General features: G+C 42.0%; 1 protein-coding gene across 3 annotated transcripts in view; it reads right to left on the bottom strand.

The window, feature by feature from the left end:
• si:ch211-168d1.3 (ras and Rab interactor 3) overlaps positions 1-12,364 on the bottom strand; it is a 59,405-nt gene extending 47,041 nt beyond the window's left edge. Inside the window, exons 1-2 of one of the 3 annotated variants that reach the window (XM_034676194.1) lie at positions 12,262-12,364; positions 9,150-9,256 (exon numbers count right to left, since the gene is read on the bottom strand). The gene's annotated coding sequence lies outside the window, so the exon portion shown is untranslated. The remainder of the gene's footprint in view (positions 1-9,149; positions 9,257-12,261) is intronic. The other 2 variants (XM_034676191.1, XM_034676193.1) reach the window with 2 other exon arrangements.
• Between the last annotated feature and the right edge of the window lie 11,746 nt (positions 12,365-24,110).

The following is a 24,110-nucleotide window of genomic DNA, read 5'->3' as shown; positions in this document are numbered from 1 at the left end:
ATAATAAACATAAATCTATGTCATGTAAAACTATTGTATTTATATTTAGGGCTTTCAAATGTACATTAAAAAAAGTTTTAAAATTAATTGTAATAAAAAATGTGTGAGTTATCCTCATTGAAGCATGATCTGTGAGAATTAAAGAACACCAATGGACTAAATCTTGATCTTGATTTAAATGGTTAGTAATGGAGTTAAAAATTTGATTAAAAAAATGTGTGTTGGGATTTTTTGTGGTTCTGACACTTTTGGATAATTGAATATGCCCCGGGTCAAATTGACCCAGGAACATTATTGCTGATTCAGAGAATCGATCATACCAGGAGGGTTAATCATTTAACCCCAAAAGAATGATGTTTTTAAAACCATAAAGCATAGTTTGTATATAAAAATTGACGCCATATGAGATCTTTGGCTTTGAGGCAAAAAGACTAAGCGCTCCCCCTGCTGACTGACAGCAGTTTAGTTCATAAGCCCCGCCTCCACAAGGTTAACAGAGGGGAAAGAGGCCAAACTATCAATATGAAATACACATCCAAAACATTTGTCTGTCATTAGAGTTAGTTCAGGTAAAATTCGGGAAAGTTTCTGGTAAATTTCCATTGGAAGTTAAGCTGGGGAATTTTTGAAATATTCCAAAATCAGAAACTTTCCATGGGAATTAACTGGGAATTGAGGGTAATTTAATGGAAAGGTATCATATCTAAGCATAAATATTTGTTGTTATAAGCAGACAGCCATCCAAAATAATACAATTTAAACAGATTTATTTGTAAGTAGAACTTTATCAAGTGTTAAATAAATATTGAACAATCAATTCTTTCATTGAAGAACAAAAAACATAAATGTTGAGTTACATATTACTCATCCCCCCACCCAACCCATTTAAAAATCAATAAAAATGCAATCCCAACAAAGTCCCATTCAAAATGTTAAATTAAAAGAGTCGTTTCCCCTCCAAAGAGTCCTATTCAACATGCAAATAAAAAAGCATCTTCCCTCAAGCTTCTCAAGCCTCTGCAGGATTCTAGAAATCATCTGTGCATGTGATGGAGGAATGCACAGTGCATGTAGGGGGCGTGGTCTCAATAGCCCTGCAGTAAGCAGTGTGCTATGTGCATGTGATTGAGGAATAGCATAGATATTCAACTGTACTTGTATGAAATCTGGTTGTTTAAGTCAGGATTATGCTAAAATATATTTTCCCCAACTATATTTAAGTTCCCCATTAAGAGCCAACAATCAATTTAGTAAATTCATGGTTTATTCCCGTTAATTCCAATAAATTCCCGTTAATTCCCATGAAAGTTTCCAACTTTGAATATTCCCGGAATTTTGCAACCCTAGTTCCTATTATGCAGATTTATGTCCAAGTGTTTATTTTACTGATAAGTTTAGTTTTATTGAGTCATTTAATTTTAAAAAGAGCAGGTGTAACATCATTTGATTGGCAGTTCTGTTGACAAATCCTATCTCTTGCAGTCTTCAGTACAGGATTAGCAGAGCAGAGGATGACCAGCTAGAGAAATATATAACAAACTCCACCACAACACTCACTGAACCTTCTAAAGCCATAAGTATCTGCTTGAAACCCACACAAGAATCTGTTCTAATGTGGATTGTACCCACCTGGGGGATTTTTCATGTTTTGTTCGGTAGGTTTAATGTGTGTTTTGGTGAGCGTTGTGGGTGTGATGTCAGTCGTGCAACTCTACCAGCCAGGTTGCGCAGGCTTTGGTTGTACCAGTAACCATCTTTCGGCTTCACAGCTTCCAATGGATGGAAATAAAGTGATGTTGTGCATTTAATATGCAGTGAATAGCAAAAAGTGTATTTTGTTTAACAAGAAAAAACATCAGAAGTGTGCTGGCCACATTGACCACTTAAACATCTTGTATGCATTATTGCAGAGCCCGGATAGCTCAGTCGGTAGAGCATCAGACTTTTAATCTGAGGGTCCAGGATTCAAGTCCCTGTTCGGGTGGAGTAACCTTTAGGAGGGAATAAGGTGTGGACTACATTTAGAAACTTAACCTGTAGCTGGGGAGGCTTCTGGGCACTGCTGAGTGGCAACCCCCATCTGCTCGGGTGCATCCGTGTGTAGCTCCCTCACTCTCTCCAACAGTGCATATCCATAAGATCTTGTTTATGCATGTTTGTTCTCAGCATGCATGTGCAACACCAGAGTGACAACATCAAACTTCCCTTTGGGGATAAATAAAGTACACCTTCATCTTCTGCTTTTATCTTCTTATTACAAACCCAACATAAGGCCTGATTTGCTTGTAATGAGTGGAAATATCTGCCAATGTATTACGCAAAAGTTTCTTCACACATCAAGAAAATTCTGCTGACAATTTCTAAGATAGCTACACTTGGCAAGGTTTGAGTTTTTGAAGTGTAGCAAATACTCAGGCAGAGTTTCTGTATTTGCTAACTGCACTGACAGATATTTTTGCCCATCAAAAGCAATATTCTTTGCTAATAACATCATAAAATAAGATGTTTATCTGGACTTGTCAGGTGAATGTGGCTTAAATTGAGTCTAATGAGATCTATGTGACCTTTAATAAGACAGATGCTCTTGCTATGATTTGATTTTATGCACTGTGACAAGTACGCCAGCACCAAGATGTCACCCTCCATATTATATCACCTCAGTGAGACTGAACTGAATCAATGGTACGGTGCATTGAACGTCCACCATGTTGATGATTAAAGTACCTGCAGTATGAGACAGTAGTCTTGTGTGTTCTCTTTGCTGCAGGTTATTCTTGATATTTTGGTGTTGACTCCGTTGGGTTGTGGGTTGGTCAGAGGGCGGAGGTGTGTGCTGAGTGATGGGATGGAGCGATGGAGGAGGTGCAGAAATCTGAGGGTGTTTTTGGAGTTCTGACATTTTTCTCTACTAAAGAGTAACTCTAACTTATCAGGGCAGATTTTTTTTCTTTTTTTTAAAAGTAGAACAACAAGAGCAGTTTGGCTTTTAGACACTCACTGACTACTAAAAGAACAAAAACAAACGCTAACATTACACTGAATATTACAACTATGAGACAGTAAATTAAAGCTGGGGTTGGTAATCAGATTTAGATAAAAAAAAATGTATACTCGTTGAAATTATCTTTATGTCCTGATGGCAATCAATACATAATGTGTTCTTAAAAAAGAGCAAAGAAAAGCTGCTATCTACAGCCAGAGTAAACCTGGGAAAACACCAACCAATCAGCCTTTTTTGGGTGCCAAAATTTTAAACCATTCAAATCCCATCTTGCCGTTCTGCCCGCCTCCTGCGCGTACATTTCCCCGGCGTGTACTCCTCGTCCCTGTCTCCTGCCTCTGCTTCCCCTGACTCTACTGACTGCCCCTCTCGCTCGACCTCGGGCCTGTCCCCTCTGACCCGATGAGGTGCTTTGCTCAGGACTGTAGTCCGGATCAGAGTCTAAAAAGCTCTCACCATGGGGGCTCTGACAAGCAGAAGAATTAATGACATTTAGTAAGTCCTACAGAAATGTATATGTACTGTAGCGTCCGTCCGGACGCTGTAGGGATGACGAGCTGATTCATGAACACGTTTAGTTTTAATAACCGGTCACTGTCGGCCGTGATCACGACAACCAACAAAACAACAATCAATGTTTGAATGAATGAAGAACTTCTCCTCTTGTCTCTCCTCTCTCCCGCTCACACACGCTACACCTCTCCTGCTGCCTTCACTGACTGTCAACACTGTAGGAATTAAGAGCATCTACACTGAACACGTTTAACAAACAGTAGAGCTGTTACAGTATTATATATGTGTTATAACTTTTCTCCTGATATCGTGTCACTGCTACAACTGGATAATGCTATAATGACAGTTGTGAGTACTAACAGCAGCCATGTTTGTTTGTGTTTTTAACTTTCACTATGATAATGTTTTGGTGAGGACCGGTTTTGAATCAGTCACGATCATATGGTCGCAAATCAGCGGCGCTCGTGCATGTGGGCGTCGTTTTGGAGGAGCTCTGAGGGAGGAGGGGAGGGGTTAGACAGAGTCCTGAGGAAATGCTATATTCAAATTCATGCTAGTTTTCTGAGACTGCCAACCCCAGCTTTAAGGATAAAGTTAAAGTTAGCTATGAACCAGCATGGAACTAAATCTGAACACACCTGATGAGATTAAACTAAGCTGACCCTAAAGTTTCTAAACTGGACGGACAAACTGAGTGCCAAGTAAGGACATTTAAAAAATAAATATATTCTAAATTTGTGTTTGTAATTTTTAAGTATCTTGCTAATAAATAAACTTAATATAATAAAATTCAGATTGTTTTTAAAATTCTGACTTTTAATTCAGAATTCTGAGAAAAAGACAGAATAAACAGAAAAAATATGCCATTTTTTTTAATTCTGCCCCCCACTGCTTCTTGTCCTCTTCGTTATTTTGCAGTGTAATTTTCACCTGCTATCTATTGGAATCTTCTTCTCAAATGTTCACACAGCAAAAAGCTTCAATCCTACCGAGTGTATGCCTCCTATTTCTAATTCATATAAGCCACATTGACCTGACAAGTCCAGATATCACGAGCCACAACTAGGAATGTTTGTAAAAGTAAAAAAATGGCCGCCAGTGCAGTGGGCAAAATTTTGAAAACAAGATGTAACACTTGTGGGCGGCTGGAGCTCGGTCTGTGGTAGAGTTGTTTCTCAATTGGAAGGTTGGTGGTTTGTGCCCACTTTCACAACCAAATGCTGAGGTGTGCATGAGCAAGAGTTTTTAAAATCAAAAAATATATGTTTTTAAATTTAAATTTTATTTTGTGTTTGGGAAATAAACTGAGCCCTAACTGCTCCAAGTTTTATTTTACTTAACCTTTATTTAACCAGATGAGAACCCATTGAGATCAAGACCTCTTGTACAAGGGCAACCTGGCCAAAAGGTCAGCAGCACACGTCAAAATAAATAGTACAGTTCAATAGAATGGAGATAAATACTGAGTGTGTAGAAACAATCAATCTTTTGCAACTAATTTGTAAATAAAATGCAATTCGTGAACACAAAACAGCATTTTTTTTTAAACACAGGCACTGTTCTGTGTTGTGTGTTTCTTTTAAGATGGAGCCATAGGTGTCAAGTGAAATAAAATCAGACAACTTCAAGTCCTTCTGGATCGATTCCAAGCAGTAGGAGCATCAAAACTGCTCTCTTACCGAACTCTGTCCGAACACGGGGAACAATCATTTGTAAGATGTCGCAGGAGCGTAAGGCAAAGTGGCTTTTTGATCTTTGTAGGTACACACAAAAGGCGTTTTTCGACCGGAGGAACTTTACCCCAGAACTAGGGACTTTACCCCTGAACTACGTGCGTTTCGACCGGTGGAACTAGGGTCTAAATTTCGTTCAAGGGTAGATAATCTACCCCCTAAAAAGCCCCTGCTAGGGGGGGTTGTACTTTTCAAAAAGCCCTGGGGCTTTTGGGGGGCAGGACCTGCAATGCTGAACGTGTCTAGATTAACCGCAGTGTTTTTATTTCGCCCATCATCCACAATAACATTACACACATCTGTGATTCACTTGATTTCTCTTTCTTTCATTTGTTCTATCTGTTTTGTATGTGTTTGTACTTTTCAAAAGAAGAAGCTGTGATTCACTTGATTTAACAGCTTGTAACAGTAGTCTTATCTCAGCCCACCACGAATGCGGTGTCCCGGTGTTACGGTTTTAAAATTGACCCTGTAAACTGGAGACCTTCAGCTGAACATGTCAGTGTTTGTGGAGTTTACACAGCTGTTGAAACACAGAGGGAGTTTTAAGATTCAATATCCTCATCAGATATTTAATGATCGTCCAAACACGTTTATGAGGGATGCATCCGGCTGAAAGTCTGCATTTAACAGGGTTGCTGTTTATACCAAAACACTGCCGATCTCCGCCACGGCTTTTTGAGTTAAAAATTATTTTAAAGCCGTGTTGAAACTTTGTTACTCGCTCTTATCTCCTCTCACGTGTTGATTCAGTGAATCCATCTGTGATGAATAAGTCCAGACCAAGCCAAGAAGGGATTTATAAATCAGACGTAGCCAATGTGTATGCCTGACTCAAGGATGGCCAGTCAGCTTTGACGTAAACTTTTGATGAGTGAGGCATGTGCACTCGTGACGAACCTCAGAGCACAGTGATGTACACTATTTAAGGACTGCAAACATTTAGCCGAGGCCCCCCAAATACAACACATCACCGTAATCTATCAGAGGTAGACAAGTTGTAGATACGAGAAGTTTCCTCGCTCTGAGGGAGAAACAGGATCTACTTCTGAATAAGAAACCAAGATTCACTCTGACAGTGACATCATCATAGTAAAATCTGGGTAATTCTCCTGCTTTGACTCAAAGTCATTGATATGCTGTAGTGGCACAAGCCGTCGTGAGATGTACATTCTTGTGCATTGAAGCGTTCGCATCACTCTGCAATACTCCCCCTCAACACTAGTTGGCAGTGCGATTAATGTGCTCAGCAACTCATGCAGTTCCTAGTTCTGCTGCTTCTTTGTGCACCAAAATTATGGTGGCTGAATCAGAGCGCATTATGTTGAAGTTGGAGATTGAGTGTGCGGCCGCTGAATCAGTGTGGGCGGCGATACTGAAAATGTTGTAAATGCAGGAAGTTATGATGCTATCCAACGGACCAATCACAGGGCATGGGGTCTGCGTTGATTCGAAGTGAGGTTACATTTTTGAGGTGCTGCACGTCAGGTAGGTTTAGTGCTACACAGACATATAATATGGAGTGGATTGGGCATAAGTATGAAAAAGGCTTTAGTGAATGCATACTAAACTTATAAGAGTGCTGGAAGACGGAGGGGCATGTGTCTGCAGACCTGGAGGCTGCAGATTCAGGACCACATTTCTGGGGCCACAATTCATGGACTCTCGTTGTTTGCACTGGATCACCAAGGAACGAATTATTAGTATCTAATAATAATAATAATAACTGGTATTTATATTTCGCCTTTCAAGAAACCCAAGGTTGCGTCACAGGGTCAGGTAGGGGGTCTGGAGGGTAGGTGAGGATATCTAACGGGGAAAGGCCTTGAGAATAAGGTGCGTTTTGACTGCTTTTTAAAAACTGTCCAGGGTTGGCGCGCTGCGGATGTTGGGAGGGAGAGAGTTCCACAGAGTAGGGGCTGCCACACTGAAGGCTCTGTCTCCAAAAGTCTGCAGCTTAGTCCGGGGGATGGAAAGGAGACCCAACTCCGAAGACCATAGGTTCCGGGATGGAGTGTGTTGGTGGAGGAGGTCAGCCAGGTATTGGGGGGCAAGGGCATGCAGGGATTTGTAGGTGAGGAGGAGGAGCTTATAGATGATGCAGTACTTAGAAGGGAGCCAGTGGAGGTGCATGAGAGTGGGGGTGATGTGCTGCCAGGGCTTGGTGTGTGTGAGAACCCTGGCAGTTGAGTTCTGCATGTATTGGAGCCTGTCCTTGGGTACCCCGAACAGGACTCCATTGCAGTAATCCAGCCGGGAGGTAATGAAAGCATGGATGAGGGTCTGGGCAATTGAATCGGAGAGAGATGGACGCAGCCTATCTAAGTGCAACCCTAACTGTAACATACAAGGGTCCCAGGGCAACTTTGCTTCATAGAGTGTTACACTGATGAGGTTTTCTTTAACTGTCCATCATTTTTTTCATGAGTAGCTGCCAGATATTTTCAAAATGGTGTGATTTTCTTTATTGGTTCATTCTATCAGTGTTGCATGTTCATGCTGACACAGTCCATGCACAGAGCTGGGGGAAGCCTGCCATATGATGTACCCATGAGTCAGGTTACTGTAACATGTCTGTCTGTGCACTGCTGAGGACAAACTGCTCAGCAGAAGACTGAAATGTGTCCAACATCTCTGAGCGTCATGCTCGAGCACACTGTGATCACACTCCTCCTACACAGCACAGGCCCGAATGCAGCACACACACACACACACTTACACACACAAAAGCAGCAGTAACATGCACACACATTTGGTGGAAATCAACATGTCAGTGCGACCTCAACAATCACAGACTTCATGTAGGTAGGCTGAATAATCACAGCGAGGACTTTTAAAAGCAATCAGTCTTGCCCCAGGCCTCATCTGCATCCCAAAAAAAAAATCAGCAAAGTCACAAAACGCCACTTACAGTAATGCGCCTCTCAGAATTAACGAGCAAAACAACAGCAAGGAAGTGGGAACATCACATCCACTCCTACGCAGGCAGGATGGCACTTCAGTTTTAAAGTTATGTAACAGTCCAATGGTGTGAGATTACATTCACTTTGCCCTCAGAGGGGAGACGAGGGATCAAAAATAAAAGTCTGAGTGGCTAATTGAGCGTGTTTCTGGCTGGTGGAGAGGCACAGAAGCACAGGTGTATAAAAAGACAACACTGAGAGCTGTGAAAGAGGTAGATTTAAGCTCTGTGTGTTGAAATATCTGCTAAAGACACACACAAACACAAACTAAACTTCTGCTCCTGCATACAGAGACTGGAAACTTTGAAGGCTTTTGTTTCCCTCTAGACGAGACAAAACGTGCAGCCTTGCACTGAAAAGTCATCTCTCAAACTTGTATAGGAGAGCCAGCTGTCAGCTCAAACAGAGGAAACAAATGCGCCTCTGACATCATGAGCACAGACCTGTCTGCCAATAATGAGAATTCTCTGAACACCTACACCTCATTTCAGCCTGAAACAATCAGACAAACTCACTTTTGTTCTACAATGGATGAAAATAACTCTTCTTTTATTAAATTATGACACATTTTGGGCTGCAGCCAGGCTGTGGGATAGCCTCATTTCCATATCCTGCTCGCCCTGGTCACTAATTGATTAATTGGCATAGCTTGAATGTCACATATGCATGAGTCACCGAGCAGCATTGTTTACCAAGACGTCCCCTGCTGACCGGAAACGACGTTAAACAACAAACGCCAACGCGCTTTGAACTTGAGAATAGAAAGAAAACCTTCAAAAAGGGAGGAGAAGATCTTAATACAGAAACAGCAGCTTGTAGCCAGAAGGCATGTGAAAACTCTGCAGGAAACTCCGGCTGCATTCTTTCACTTCGTGGGAAAGAAAACGCACACTGCGCGCACTTTACAGCGTAAATGCATCTCCAGAAAGAATAACTTACCTCTTCAGTGAAGGTGGGGACAGGTGCTGCTGCTGGCTAATTAGGCGTCCTCGTGAGTTTAAGGGTGACTGATGAAGAGTGCTGAGCCGAGGAGTCCGAGCACCATGCTGTGGGAACACGGGCGCGTCAAGAAAATGCGCACAACACTGGTGACAAGGCGGAGGAGCGCATTTTTAATTCTGTCTGAGCATCTGAAGTGATACACAGTCACAGCAGAGACACTGTGTGTGTGCCCCCCCAACCCTCCCCCTCCCGCCTCTCTGACTCTGACACACACTCACACTCACACACCACATTATGCCACCGAGAGAGAGGAATTCTGACTGTAACATCACTTTTTGTCGATTAGAAAACAACGAAAAAGGGCGTTTTCTGCAACAAAATAATCATGTATCAGAATATTTTTTGTAACATCATGCATAAAACTCCAAAAAAGACAGAATTATGTTAAAGTTGTGTACACTGAATTAAAAACATACCTTTAATAGTTCAATTTAAAGCCACAATATACTATAGGATCAACAGGTTAACACTATAAAACATTTAAAAGATGCAAATGAGAGCCCAAAAAGTATTTTAAAATCACTACAATCCACCTTTTAAATCTTCAAACCCTCCTCTACATTCATTCATTTCATAAACCACGCTGTATTTAGGTTGGGTAGATCAGACCAGATTCTCAAAATGCTAATTTAACCTATGCACGTCTGTAATGATGCATTTAAATACTAAAAAAAAAATTCACACTCCTCTAACACTGTGTCCATGGTAAAGCTGTTAGAGCGTCACATAACCAGAGCTGGACTTTGACGCACAGCGCACTTTTCTTCCCTCCTAGTGTATGAGCTATTTCTGGACTGCTGCATCCATCATTATTCTTTTTTTTTTTTTTTTCATTTTGAAAAGGTGAGAGTGTGATTTAATTTCTGTCCACTGGATGGCGCCACAGGCCGCCTTAAGCCAGGCTGAAAGCAGAAGGACGACCACTGAGGGAGAGATAATGGCTCAATTAAAGAAGTAAAAGGCTTCTTGGGAAGGTGCTGCAGAGGTATCTTATGATGGGATTTGAACAAACTTTATTCATAATGTCTTATAATTACATTAAAACTGAATTCTGGAAAAAATGTCAAACAAATAAAACTCATGACTCATGTGAAATTACATCCTTCACTCTTTTGCATCTGGATTGCAACAACTCTCTCTCTATGTCCCTGTGTGTGTGTTGTTTACATGTATTACCGTCTTGTGTTAAAGCTCCTGTGAGGAGTTCTTATCAGGTTATGAAACAGACCGAAACTTACAATGATTTCACAACCACCAGCAACAAGACTGACAGATTTGTACTGTCATATTTAATGCCATAATCATGTTGACATGGGTAGGTGTCATACCACATAGCGCATTTCACCTCTGCCTGTTGACACTCTGGCAAAAATGTAGTTTACTTTTCCTCACTTTCTGTTGGGGTCTTGGTCGCTATGTCATGCTCCCTCCCTTCCACTCCCACTCCAGAGCCCATCCTTCATCACCTCCACTGGCTCCCCATACAGCACCGAAATCCACTTCAAGATCCTGCTCATCACGTACAAAGCCCTCAATAACCTCGCCCCCCTCATACCTGACTGACCTCCTCAAAACGCCACTCCCCATCTCGCCGCCTCAGATCATCAGATGCCAATCTCCTGTCCCCTATCACCAAGTCCAAGCACCGCACCTTGGGGGACAGAGCCTTTGCCATCGCTGCCCCAGCTCTCTGGAACTCTCTCCCTCCAAACATCAGCAACTCTGACTCACTTCAATCATTCAAAAACCACCTCAGCACCTACCTGTTCAAAAAAGCATACAAAAAGGTGACCTCTACCCCCTCCCAACCTCTGTCCTTGTTCTGTTTTATTTACCGGTTTTATTTTTACTTTTCTTTTATGTAAAGCGACTTTGAGTATTAAGAAAAGCGCTATATAAATCCTATTAATTTTTTTTTTTTAAAGTTAGATTTTTGGGGCTTTTTGCCTTTATTTGATAGAACAGCTGAAGAGAGACAGGAAATGTGGGGAGTAGAGAGTGGGGGAAGACATGCAGGAAATGGTCGGCTGGGAATCAAACCGGTGACCCCTGCAACAAGGACTGTAGCCTGTGTATGTTGGGCGCTTAGACCACTAGGCCATCAGCGCCCCAATCCTATTAATTTTTATTATCATTATTATTGTTTGATCTCATTCGCTGTATCTGTTGTTCTGACTTGTGTGGTAACAAGAAGAATTGAGTTGTGGAAAGTAACTACGCGTGACAACACGATTTAGCACAGGATCAGTCTAAAGCTTGATTCACACTTTCCGTTCCCATCCTAAACCCACGTCACTTCATCTGATTCCTGATCAGATCTCTTCTAAAGTCCCTGCTAACACTCCTTCCTCATCATTAGCTTGTTCTCTCCGCAGTGTTTGTTGGTGCTTTGGCAGCTCCAGATGTTTGATGAATAATTATTATTCTCCTCGTCTCACCCATCCATCTAAAAACCATCATCATTCTTTCGCTCACACTCTAATCCAATCGGGTTTTGTTTTCTTGTTGCCACTGAGATTTGTTTCCCTGAAGTTCTCTGGATTCAAACTCACAGATGATGAGTGTAACTGTGAAATCCTGCCATTTTGAAAATGATGACAATGACACTTACAAAGTGATGACTGGAAGGAGTGACTGAATGAGTTTACAGTCCTCCTACTTTCTGCTATAGTGTAGATGTTTGGAGACACTTCCTGTAAACTAATTCCTGCTCTCAGCTTGGTCACACTCAAGAGTTTTCTCCTCTCAATGTTGATTCCTAAAAAAAAATGTTAATTTCTTTGTTTAACTGTGAAATCATATTTTCTATGAGGAGCTGCTGTTTCAGGGGAATTTGTTGAAAACAAGCCTTAATCACACACACAGATTAGTCTGTAAGCTTTTACTTTCCATCTCCAGAAAGTGTTATGAAGTAAGCTACAGCTAAAGTGTGTAGTAGTGGTAGCATCTTAAGCTAGCAGTTTACCTCAAACATCCAGTAAACAGCCTCAACTTCAACATTATGTGTAGACACTTGGCATCACATGATTCAGTAGCATGACAGACTTACCAGTAGAGCTTAATGTGAACCACCATCCAGTTAGCTTGACACTGTCACAGCTGCAGATCTTGAATGTTCCACCTACATGGCAGCCATCTTGGATGTGAAAGGCACATGGGGCTTAAATAGGGCTGAAACCCGCCCCCAAATTAGTTAAACTGTTGTGATTGGATGAACCTGAATTAAAGGTGATTTAGAGCTTGTACCATGAGACCAAATATCTGAAAGTCAGTGGTGCTGTTATTCAGTCGCACGTCTTTGAAGTTTTGTAGCATAACCATTTAAAGCTGGGGTTGGTAGTCAGATTTAGATACACTTTTTGTTATGCTGGTTAAAATTATCTTTATGTCCCGATGGCAATCAATACATAATGTGTTCTTTAAAAAAGAGCGAAAAAAAGCTGCTATCTACAGCCGGAATAAACCTGGGAAAACACCAACCAATCCCTGCCATCAGGACCCAAACTATCTAACCAATCAAATCCCGTCCTGCCATTCTGCCCGCCTCCTGCGCGTACATTTCATGTTTGTTTGTGTTTTTAACTTCCACTATGATAATGTTTCGGTGTTTTCTTACCGCTGAGTCAGACATGAGTTGACGTAGTGCAAAACACAAACGATGTGCTGAGGACCGGTTTTGAATCAGTCATAATCATATGGTCGTGAATCAGCGGTGTGAGCGGGGGCGTTGTTTTGAAGGAGCTCCAAGGGGAGGGGGGGGAGGGGTTAGACGGAGTCCTGAGGAAATGCTACATTCAAATTCATGCTAGTTTTCCGTGACTACCAACCCTAGCTTTAAAGTGAAAAAGAAGCTAGCATACGAACGATATACTCAACCATGATCCCTTTCCTTCACGTAACTCTGACTGTTTTATAATGTTAACCCTGAGTGATTGATTAATGCTAATGCAAGCATGTAGAACTTGGAATGTAATTAGTAAGCCTTGTTTTTCTTTTTAACAATCTATTTTTTGGGGCTTTTTTTGCCTTTATTGAACAGAACAGTTGAGGAGAGAAAGGAAACGTGGGATGAGAAGAGCAGGCGAAGACGTGCGTAAAGGGGTTGATGCTGGGAGTAAAAAAAAAGTCTGTTTGCTGCAACGAGGACTACAGCCTCAATACATGGGGTATCACTTTTACCACTGAGCTCTGCAGGTGCCCCAATCAGCTAGCTTTATTTTGAAGTCAATCCAACCAAATTGTCCCTAGCCTTCTACCTAAATATCTATATTTTGGAGCCAAGAGCCGTAGCCCAAAGTGCCATATCTGACAAATGGGAAGTGAGAACACGTTGGCAAAAGGAACCGTCAGGGGTTCCCCAAAGTCAGCAGGGTTCATCCTCAGGGGAACATAAATGTCAGTACAAGTTTTCATGATGCTCCATGTGATTGTTTAAGCTTGGCAGAGTGACACTACGACCCCTTAAGCCACGTCACCACAAAGCCTTTAAACACAGATGGGACCTCTGTGTCCCCGGTGGGAGCTTCAGCGGTGCTAACGTTCACTCCGTCTGTGTTTCGGGGCTAAATAACAGAATCAAAGGATCAATGACAGTTTATTCAAATATTTGTTTTGTGTTCCCAAAAAGCAAAACAAACATAATGCACTGTGCATGTAATATGTTGTAACCTTCCTTCGTTGAACACTGTGAACACTAATTTAAGGTTGGCTGCAATGTTTATGCACGGTGATATTAATAGCTTGTTTCTGACAGGGGTGGATCCAGACTTATTTGATTGGGGTGGCCCAGCTGTGGGGGCCTATATATGTAAATGAATAACATGTATTTACCTTTTCTATCTCCACTTAACATATCTACTACTGGGGCGCTGGTGGCCTAGTGGTCTAAGCGCCCCACATACAGAGGCTACAGTCCTCAGCGCAGGGGTTGCCGGTTTGATTCCTGGCCGGTCGACCATTTCCTGCATGTCTTCCCCCTCTCTCTACTCCCCACATTTCCTGTCTCTCTTCAGCTGTCCTATCAAATAAAGGCAAAAGGGCCAAAAATATAGCTTATAAAAAAAAACATATCTACTACCAACATTATGGTATTTAGAAAATGTGATATACAGTATATACATTTTTTTACCTTAAAAAGTACAACACAAATCTTTGAAATTCTTTACTGACAAAAAAAGATGATGCATGTCCAAAGTAATAACAAAAGGAAATGTGCAACACTGAAATGCAAAGACAGCTACTAGCAGTTTGTCACATTACAGCCCAAATAGTTGATTTAAAGTCTGGCCAGACACTAGACGACTTTTAGATCTTAACTGACTCTAACATGATGGACACGCACACGCACACACGCACACACACGAGGAAAGCTCTGACCAATTTTCAACATTACAGTCCTCTGAACACACACACTGGATCATTCAATAAGACTGCTAGACCACATAATTAACATTCGTGGTAACAATTTCACAGTGGTGATTCCACAGACACGAGATCTCACAGAAACTTGCATGATCAAACGTGACTTCAGAAGACAAGCAAACATGAAGGAGGATTGACGAGCTGGCTGTCCTGGCGTGTGGTCTACTTTGCAGCAAAAAAACTAAAAGTGAGGAAAACAAATAATTTACAGTTGTATTCTACAGTTTTGTTTATGTCCACTGCCGCGTTTGTGAGCTGTAAAAGTATCCAACATCCAGTTAGTGACACTTCCCAGGCTGCTCCTCTCACTGGTTATTGCGGTTATTCAGGCAGTCTGACATGGTTGATATTTACGATCCCAAGTTGGGGAGTGCACTGACACGACAGAAGCAGGAACATTGTCATATTGACATCACACATGAGGATTATTTGGTTACAAATAATTGGTTACGACAAGCCCTGAATCAGGTCATGCCCCCTGATCATTGGTGGAGGTAAATCAGGTCTAAAATCATTGAGTGTATGGCAAGCCTAAAGCAAGTTCTGCTTGAGAGAAGTTAGATTGTGGGAATTTATTGGAATGGAATTATAGTTCCTACGGGACTCGCTCTTCTGATTGGCTCATTCTTAAAGCACCTCGAGTTAATACTGAACTGGGTTGATCAGCATTTTCCATTGAACACCCTCCAGCAGACTTTAAAGTTGATATCCATTCCCTCTTTTGCAGAGTTCAAGATTTTGATCTCAGACCACTGTGTCTCACATTGTAACTGTTTTAATATATTGTTTTGTGAATGATTGTGCATTTGTTCGTTGTTTCTAATATGCCTGTGATCTCAATGACATTGGAAATGAGGGAAACCTCAATGTCTTTTTGAGAATAAATAAAGGTTTTGAGTTGAATTGAATTGAATAGTCAATGACGGTTGACAGATTTTAAGTTGGGACCAGGGGTGGCCAATCAGATTTCAAGGGGGCCAGGCCACCCCCTTACAACCCTCTGGATCCGCCCCTGCTTTCTGACCAAGCTGGCTCAAGAAACTGTGTCATTCCATGTTAGGTAACATGATGTCTTTTTATAATCGTCCAGTTTTTCTCAGGATGTGTTCTGCTGCTGAACGCCTTTGGGGGGGAACTCTGTCTCAGATGTGTGGCTGTGTGTGTGTGTCATAGCTGGGTGTTTGCCATTCTAAGACAGCTCCCTCTCTCCAGCATCCTCCACATGCCAGATTACAGTGAGCCGGGGCTCTCCGTCCACCGAGCGGAAAAACCACAAGAGTGGCAATCTGCAGCCACTCGGAAACCAACAGCACTAAGCTAATGCTAATTAATTGGAGCACACGTGCACATCAGTTATCTCTCTTCCCTTTTGTGCCCTTGTGCACTCTCTCTGCACACACACATACACAAACACACACACTGATGCCGCCCACAGCTCTTCATAGTGTGAACTAAAATGGAAGTGATGTGTTGTGGTCTCAACGCGGCACAAAGCATCTCTGAGTCACCGGGAGAGAAATGAGCATAGACACGGACACTGCTTATGTAGGATACTGCCAGTGTGTGTGTGTGTATGGAGAGTGTCATCGTGTGACACTCAAGACAGATACAGTGTGTGGGCTCATATCATATGCCGTGGGGAGGTCACAGAGACAGGCGGGCGTGTTGCTGTTCAGACCTCTCCGCGTCAACTCGAGAGCTCTTCAGGGGAGCCGTGATGACGGATAGGGGACAGGTAGCTGCAGAGCAATAAGTGGCACTGTGTAGAGCATGGGGAAGTTGTTTGTCTAGAAGAGATACTGTATGTGAGTGTGTGCCCACTTCAACACTTGAGATATTATGGCCCCCTCAGCTCTGAAATGTGTTTTGCTCGTTGTAATCATCACTGGATGTTTGACGTAATGTGCAGACAGTTTGACACATACGGCCCGCTTTCAGATTCATCTACATAAAGGGGAAAATTTCTATGAGCACACTGCCGGTTCCATCATGGGACGATTATGAGGCGATGTGGCCCTGGGTGCAGAAATGAAACAGCTCCGTCGCGCCCTTCCTGCTGTTGTATTGTCAGGGACATTATTTCCCAAGTCCCTACATTTGTATTCATGCTTCACTCACTTGCATCTTCCTCGTCTCTTCCACCAGTGATGCAAGGGGAGGTGTATGTAAGGAGAGAAGGATTGGGGAAATGTGTTTTTAGGGACATGGGTCATCCCCGTCTCTGGAACTCATTGCCACCTCAACTCAGAAACACAGATTCTTTACCCCATTTCAAATCACAACTCAAAACATATCTGTTCCAAACCGCCTACTTCGTCTGACTCCAATTGCACTGTCATTTTGTTATTGTTTCTATTTTTTCTTACCACTTTGTTAGTTTATATTGATTTCATTTTGACTTTGATTTTGTTTCCTTTAATGTAAATTCGTGTATGTATATATATATCTGTGCGGTGTCCTTGAGTGCCGAGAAAGGCGCCTTTAAATAAAATGTATTATTATTATTATTATCCTATCCTTCAAAGGGATGTATGTTTATGATGACGGTGGCAGCTGATTCCAGCTGGCTCAGCTGTCCTACCTCTTAGACAGGATAGTTCATGAGAGAAAGGGACATTTGGGGAGGAGAGAACAGAGGGAGACATAGAGCACAGGGTCGTGGCCGGGAGTCGAACCAGTGACCACGACAAGACCTGTTGCATGCATCAGGATATTCCCGACCACAATATCTCCATTTACGGCTTCCAGACTGTCCAGGCAGACCGTCGAGTCTGTGGGCCTCCGACCATGTAATCTGCCCAGGGAGATCTCACATGTGATACTGGTAGCTGTTTACATCCCCCCTCTGCCTCTGAGTCCAATGTTCTCAACACTGCTATAGCCAGACTCCAGACAGACCACCAGAGTGCCCTCTTCCTGATCTCCGGGGACTTCAACCACGTATTTATGTTCTACATAGCTTATTATTGTATTTGTATAACTTATTGTGTATAGAGCAACAGTAATCACCCAATTTCCTTCCCCAGGATAGATAAAGTATTTCTGATTCTGATTCTGAGAGCGTCAGACTAGTCATTATGAGCATGATTATAGCCCAAAGTAGCAAACTGATTGTTTCCTACAGAGACGGACCGGAGACAGATTTGGCCTAAGGTGAAACTGAGACAGAATAAAAGTCTGTTGACCTCTGGCAACAACATCCCTGCCTTCATGATGTGTCGTGGAGGGACAGCCATGACTCACTGAAAGAAATGTTGGTGAGAAAAAGCCGACACATGCTTCAGCAACCCGGCGAATAACCGTTGTTAGCATAAGCATGAAGCTTGCGTATTATTCATCATAACGTAACTGTCATGATTCAGCAAACGGCAAACAAAACATAATGAACAAAACGTACTGTCGAACAAAAACACCGGAAACACGGAAACAATTCAAACACTTGGAACATGCGGGTGGGGTAGATAATGATCTCAAACATAATGGAGGAAACACAGAGACTATATGCACACTTGGTAATGAGTAACAGGACACAGGTGAGCCCAACAAGGCACAGGTGAGAACATTCAACAAAGAGGGAAAAACACAAGAAGTAAAACTAGACTTAACACACTGGGAGACTATTTCTACAAAATAAAAACCGGATACATGATAGACAAGAAACACACACAAGGATCACTAGGAAATACACACCAGACACAAGCTCACATATAACCAATAAAGGATATAAAACAGGGAAGAAACGCAAGGACAATCTATAGAATAAAACCAGAAATCAGACAGAATACAACAAAGGAAATACAAAACCAAAGCAGCTCATGATAGTAACAGTCTTCTTGCATCTAGCCCAGTCATGATGATTGGTCCTGTACCATGTGTAGTCTGTCTGTCAAGTTACAGCACATATTTATGGTCCTGTGATGACTTAATATAACACAGCGACCATCGTAACAGACATAAAAATCCTAGTCTGACCTGTCCTTTGTTCCCTTTGTGGTTATGCTGTTTAAGACTGGTATTATTTGGGATGAGCTCCTCTCTCTCTCGGCCCCTGAGCCTGTACCCATGAAACCTTCTCAGTAAGTCCTCTCTGTGTACGACGATGACTGATTGCAAGTTTATTCTTGACCTCGGAAACATTATATTTGAAAACTGACTAATCCAGGACAACAACGTAAGCTCCGTCTGCTGTGGAGGACTGGATTAAACCATCCACGAATGGACCTCATGTCACTTTGTCAAATTTGGTCTCCGAGGTCAATAACCGATCTAAGGAGCACTTACACAATGTAGGATTTTGTTTTGTGATCAATTCTATGAAATGTAAATTTACATGTCATTCCACTCCAGCTCGTCAGCTGCATGATAACACTTTTAAGCTTTTAAACCCCCACTGTGCCACTGGTGAGTCAGTCAATACAAGCCCAAGCTGTTCTGCCAGATAGTGTTCAAACCCACTGAAGTTTGTTTTGAATCCGAGCAAAGATCCTGAAGTTTCCAAAGACACCAAATCTGACGGGTTGAATTCTGGAGAAAGTTGGGAAAAGTTGAGCTCAAAAAATGTGGATGGCTTCAATTTTGCAACCTCAAGAGTGAGTCATATGTATACATATAGTGCTATATGATGTGATTTATAACATGCACCTATATCCATACAGTGCAGTAGGTCAGATCAGTCATTTTGTTCAAAATTAGAGCAAAGAGGACGTAAAAGAAGACAAAAGAAGAAGAAAAATATGTTAAATGTGACCCTTTCAACCTTCTTCATGACTTTGAATATGTTGAAGAATCCTGAGGGAGAAGAAAAATGTCACTTTGAGACTTGATCCACACACAGACACGCGAAACACACGTGCCAAGACTCTCACATGCACATTTCCCAGAATGCCCGCGGCCTGAGCAGCATATGATAACAGGCAGAAGAGCTGACTTGGCTCTTCGTTTCCCCTGCACGCTATTATTCCTCTGTCTGTCTCTCTGTCCGCCTCCCCTTCAGCACAGATCAGTCCTCCGCCGCCCTGCTCGGCGACACAGCCGAGTTGACACCTTATTCGCATCTCCCCGACCCAGAAACTGACAGCTGAGTCACAAAGTCAGAAGTCTGTGGCTGGATAACAACCGCAGAGGCCAAATAAGCGGACGCAGGAGCACAGCTGTTTGTGCTGGACCAGAGGAGGGCTGAAAGAGTTCCTCCAGGCTGAGCCGGGCGAGGGTACAGTCTGCTAATCCTCCAGGCCAGTCACAAAGCAGCATGAAGCTGCTGTTCAGAGTGAGAAGAGCTGGTGTTTGCCAAGTGGACGGGATATTCAGAGAGTTTGACCTGGTTAATTGTTAAACTGTGGAAAAGAGGTAGAAAATGGTCTTAAACTCAAATGTTCTTGTTTTTACTGCCATATCAACGTACATATTAAGGTCCAGGGTGCACCCTGCCTCTTGGCAAGTGACAGCTGAGATTAACTCAAGAGCTCTGTGACCCCTAACAGGATGCTCAGTATAGATAATGGATAGATTGATGGAATTGGACGTCACTGCATCTGACTCTCAACAAACTGCGCTCACATATGCATGTCTCTTTGTGCAAATCACTTCCTATCATATCATCCTCTCCTCTCCTCTCAAATATCATATATGTTGTATCATTGTATCAAATCAGACATCATTTGTATTTATAACAGTGTATGAATTGAAATTTATGTTTACATGCCCGGCCTAGGGGAGACCAGAACTCAATATTAAAAGTGACGACCAACAAACCAATCTCTGCAGTCCAAAATGTTCCATTTATTTTGACACACAAGGTTAATAAACAACGACTTCAGGAAGAGTAAACACAAAAATTACAAAGTAAACATCTCTTTATTACCAAAACTATCTGACCTCAATAAAAATAAAGGAAACAGAAGACACACCAGGACTGCTTTTAGTTCAACACAAAGAAAATATTTACACTATGTAGTGCTTTTTTTGTATCAACTACTCTGAGATGAACATGAACTTTAAATTATTCATTAACGAAAATAGATGTGTTCAGTATTTATAAATGAAATAGAATAAACTCACAAAATCAATCTTTCAGAGCAACACTAAAGTAAACCTCTGGTGTCAAAATGAAATAATAGAACTTGCCTCTTCCAAAACCAACAGCAAAGAAGTCCGCAACTCGCCTCCTCGGTGATGAGGATGTATCAAATGGTGACGCAGAAAAAACGGTGGGTCTCCCTCGGGACAGTGGGCCCAGGTAATAGGTTCTCTCAGTGGCGCACGGTCTGAGGCCAGGTGCCAGCTCAACAGCTCATTCATTCACATCTAGCAAAGCACTAGCTTACACACTAACAGGTAGTAGCTAAAGGTGGTTGCAGTTGGCTCTCACAAACACTATATGAGTACACACTTGATAGTGTACACTTGTAACTACACACTTGATAGTGCACACTGTTAAGTACACATCTACGTACACACTTGTTAGTGCACACTGATAAGTTCACACTTGATAGAGCGCACTTATAAGTACATACTTGTAAATACACACTTGTTAGTGCCCACTTATAAGTACAAACTTTAAAGTGTGCACTTATAAGCACACACTTGATAGTGCAGACTTGTAAGTACATACTGGTAAGTACACACTTGTTAGTGCCCACTTATAAGTACACACTTGATAGTGCAGACTTGGAAGTACACACTGGTAAGTACACACTTGATAGTGCACACTGATAAGTTCACACTTGATAGAGCGGACTTATAAGTACATACTTGTAAGTACACACTTGAAAGTGTGCACTTATAATTACACACTTGATAGTGCAGACTTGTAAGTACACACTGATAACTTCACACTTGATAGAGCGCACTTATAAGTAAATACTTGTAACTACACACGTTAGGGCCCACTTATAAGAGAACACTTGATACAGTGCACAAATAAGTACACACTTGATAGTGCAGACTTGTAAGTACACACTGGTAAGTACACATTTGATAGTGCACACTTGTAGGTACACACTTTAAATGCATTTCATGTTCATTGCTTTAAAATGTCACATGTCGGTCAGATATTCACGTTACCTGATTCGATTTCCTCTGCAGTGTTAAAGAGCTAAATATTGGATTTTGTTTTTTCAACATTTCAAGGTAACTTGTTGACATTGAACTGAATCACCTGACCGTACTTTACAGAAAACATTCTTTTTTTTCATCAGTGGATGATGTTTCTGCAAATGAATATCCATCCATCCATCCATTATCTTGACCGCTTATCCCGTTAGGGGTCACGGGGGGCTGGAGCCTATCCCAGCTGGCTTCGGGCGGAAGGCAGGGTACACCCTGGACAGGTCGCCAACCTATCACAGGGCTACAAATGAATATCAATTAATATCATTTTTGTTTCATGCCAATGTGCCAACAATATTGTTCAGACTTACAGAGACGTTATAACTAACCAACAAGAGTGTTTATTTCCTCTGTGTGTATTTATGCTTGTGTCAAATAAAGACAGACAAGGAGTGAACCAGTACAAAGTGACAGACAGAACTCCCATATCACAGCTCATCCACTGGAACAGACGCTTTATGAAAATGTTTTGACACCTACATCTGTCAGAGATGTCGCCCGTCAGCTCTCGACTCCTGATCTCCTACAGCAGCCGTCTGGCTCTACACACCGTGTTTACTGCTTCTGATAGAGACGGAGGTGATAACACAAAATCCAAACTCCCTGTACCTGAAAGTCGTGTTCAGGGGTTGGAGAGTCTGGCGGTATTACACTTATCTTTGTGAGAGTGGAAAGGAACACCAAACCTTAAAAGGCTCCTTTAGAGAAAGTAAAAATATATATCCACTAAAACTTTTTCTTTGGTGTTGATATGGAATTTCAAACTTGCTTTCAAATATGAAGTTAAATATGAAATTCATGTCATGCATAATGAAGCTAACACTGTTTTTCAAAACCAGTCCTATTGCATTGATCAAGATGAGAGATTTTCTCGAATTCCCAGTCGATTAATTACATTATACACAATCTCCAAATAACTTTGTTCACTTAGTTGATAATTTGAGGCTTCCTCAGTAAATTGTAAATGTAAAATCTGTAATATTTATGCTGTAGATTTTCAGTTGGAGAAATGAAGTACCTAAAACTGCTGTCCCCCTGCTGTGGCCACTTGGAGGTGGCTTCCAATCATAGGCTGTTTTTGAAATGGCCTGCTACATACTACCTACTAATGTAGTAGGTAGTAGGTACTGCCTACTACATACTGTGTTTGAATTTAGTCTGTAGTATGACTGTTCTGTTCGATCTGATCTGCAGTATGCTGGGCCAGACGTCACTGAATTTCCGGTTTCGGAAAGCGGAAGTACACAACAGCTGAGCTAATAGCGAAACTGCTTCTTTAGCATCACTTATGATTTAAAATGTTAGGAAGTGGTTTATATGGAATTTAATAATTTTCACAGCATCTAAATATTGAGTTCCTCCCGTCAAAATAAGAAAAGAAAAGAAAAAGCAGAATGAGTGTTGTGCATTGTGGGAAACAGTACGCAAGGCAGACTGGTCCGATGCATACTATGAAATTTTCCAGAAGTAGACATCCGGGGAGTTTTGGCATACTGCAGATTTTTGCTCTTGTTCACTTACTACATACTACATACTGACTTTTGGCCAAATCAGTACGTACTGCTAGCATAGTAGTGATGTGTCGGTCACGAACGATCCGGCTCTAAGAAGTGAACGACGGTAGCCGGCTCCTGACTGGGAGCCGTTTTGGGGTTTTTTTCTCGTCTTTTTCTGTTAAAGCCTCATGTGATTGGTCAACACATGGTGGCGACTTAACCAATCACGTGTCTTCATTGAGCAGAATGGGAAGGGGAGGGTTTACAGACACACACATCACAGTGAGCACACCAACAGGAGGGAGACGAGAGGGAGAACATGCGCGACAGACAGAGAAGACACTGGAAAGGTGAGAAAACGAGTGACTGCAGGAAACAGTAAACTTTAGACACATTTAAACAGCATAGACTGTTTAAAGGCAGAGTGTAGACTGTACAAGGTGAAAATGTCATCAATCAGGGTCCACAAAAAACCTGCAAAGGCACACTAGAAGTGTCTGTGAAGGATCTCAGTCATCCAGGTCATGGACATTAGAACTGTTTATCCATCAGTGCAAGAAGTGAAGAATAAAGACAGGGAAGGGAACCTGCTGTACATTACATATAATATTACATAATTTTAGGTCATACATTAATTTAAACAAGAAAAAATCTGAGGAGCCACTCAGGAGCCGAAAGAGCCGGCTCTTTGTAGTGAGCCGATCCAAGAGAACCGGCTCTCTAAAAAGAGCCGGAATTCCCATCACTATAGTATAGTAGGTGGTTTCGAAAACAGCCATAGACTGTATATAAAATGGACGTCATGTCGCTCGGCTTGAAGTGAGGCTGCATCAAAAACTGCTCCCCCTAGTGGCTGGCTGCAGTATAGATCAAA

Source organism: Notolabrus celidotus, chromosome 23, assembly GCF_009762535.1.
Source record: "Notolabrus celidotus isolate fNotCel1 chromosome 23, fNotCel1.pri, whole genome shotgun sequence".
In the NCBI taxonomy this organism is placed as follows: Eukaryota; Metazoa; Chordata; class Actinopteri; order Labriformes; family Labridae; genus Notolabrus; species Notolabrus celidotus.
Note: the sequence above shows the minus strand (reverse complement) of the source record. Positions and strands in the feature narration are given on the sequence as shown.